Raw genomic sequence first — 1,774 nt, forward strand, 5'->3', positions numbered from 1 at the left:
CAGCAGGAAGCTTTTTGTTTCCCAGCTATATGTATGATTTTGAATAGAGAATGTGAATGAAATATGAATAGCGAGAGAAGGAATACAAAAAAAATACTTGTTTAATTCAACAAGTACTACTTTTAGGTACCCAAAAACTATGAAATACATGGGTTATGGCAAGGCTGAGAGTCAGACAGACATAAACCAATACAATTAAACCTTTTTGATATAGAAAAGTCAGTTGTCAGAGGCTGCTCAAATGGAGCAGCAAGATTGTAACGTTGTCAGTGTCTCAGAAACAACTGCATGCAGTAAGAAGCTTTTTGAGGTGAAATTGCAGATCTTTGGCAATTTTTACAATGTTAAACTTCACAGTAGAAAAGGCCTTGCACTTATATGAAGTGAGCTGGTCTTAGTCACTTTAGCAACTTGTAGTTTCTGGGTGTGCCAAATCCAGCGGAACTTTCAGTGTTAATTACCACAATAAATATGCCAGCAAGTCCATGATCCAGACAGTCTGCACAATGTTCCAGGACAATCTATCTCAGTTTTTTAATATACGGGCAAATGAGGAAAAAAAATTTATGTTTCAACAAAACTGCCTGAGTGTACCTGCGTTTACCTTTTACACTTTGGGACTTGTTAAAGTGCGAGGTTTAGGGATGAAAACTGGTTACTTTCAAGAATAATGTGGAGTTAGATGTATCCTCTTCTGCAGAAAAGCATTGAATTCTGAACTGTAAAAAAAAAAAAAAATAAAAAGGAGAGATTTAAAACGGTCATTTGTTTTTTTAACAAAAGACATAATCTCATCTCTATCATTTTATGCCTGTCTTTAATCTTGATGTCACTTTTACTTTTTAGTTCAATATCACCCACACCATCTACATCTTCACTTCCACTTCCTACCTTCAAACTGTATCTTTATACCATTATTTAGATACTTTTTCTACTGAAACGCTAACCTCTCCTGGCTTTCTCAGTTATGCCTTCTCCAAAATTGCCACTCTCAGGACTCCAGAATGTGTAGAACGCTGTTCCTGGCAATCAGCAAAGTTGCCCAGCTGCATTATTGCCACTCCCTCAGACATGGTCATTAACCCCTTCTTTCAAAATTCACTTAAACTTTCAAGAATGTACTCCAAACTGATCTCACAAATGCACTTTTTCATAAAAAACCCCCCAGAGCACCAGTATGTGATCACCAGCCTTCAGACTCTTTATACCATTATATTTTATTTACACAGTTCATTCCCTTGAACCACGCTATATTCCACACTTAAGTAACACAAAATAATTTTAATCTCATCTTTATCCCATTTCTAGCTGCCTTGCTTACTGTTCTTAAAATAAAATGTATTCACCATAGAATGTATTTGTACCACTTTTGACAAAATTTATTTTAAAGCATATTAAATTCTAAAAGGAAGCTGGAACCCAAAAACTAAGTTTAAGCTACTATTAAATTCATTTATGGATTTTATTGAAAACACTAGAATTATCTGTTGTTCTATTAAAAAGTTATATTTCGCCTTTCCCTGCACCTAACAGAGGCAAATAAAATACAGATGCAAATATTAACAGAGGACATCAAAGCACAGAACAACAATCTGCCAACAGAAGAAAAACAATTACACCATGATTCAATGCAGCCACTCATTCTTGTCTGGCCAAATAACCTGCTGGCCCATTGACCTACTTTTTTAGGTGCTTACAGGCTCCTCTCCTGTTCTGTTTTGTTCCATTCGACAAGTGCAAACATTAATAGTGACAAAGAGTCCCATGGAAGTCT

Source organism: Buceros rhinoceros, unplaced genomic scaffold, assembly GCF_000710305.1.
Source record: "Buceros rhinoceros silvestris isolate BGI_N320 unplaced genomic scaffold, ASM71030v1 scaffold13927, whole genome shotgun sequence".
Classification (NCBI taxonomy): domain Eukaryota; kingdom Metazoa; phylum Chordata; class Aves; order Bucerotiformes; family Bucerotidae; genus Buceros; species Buceros rhinoceros.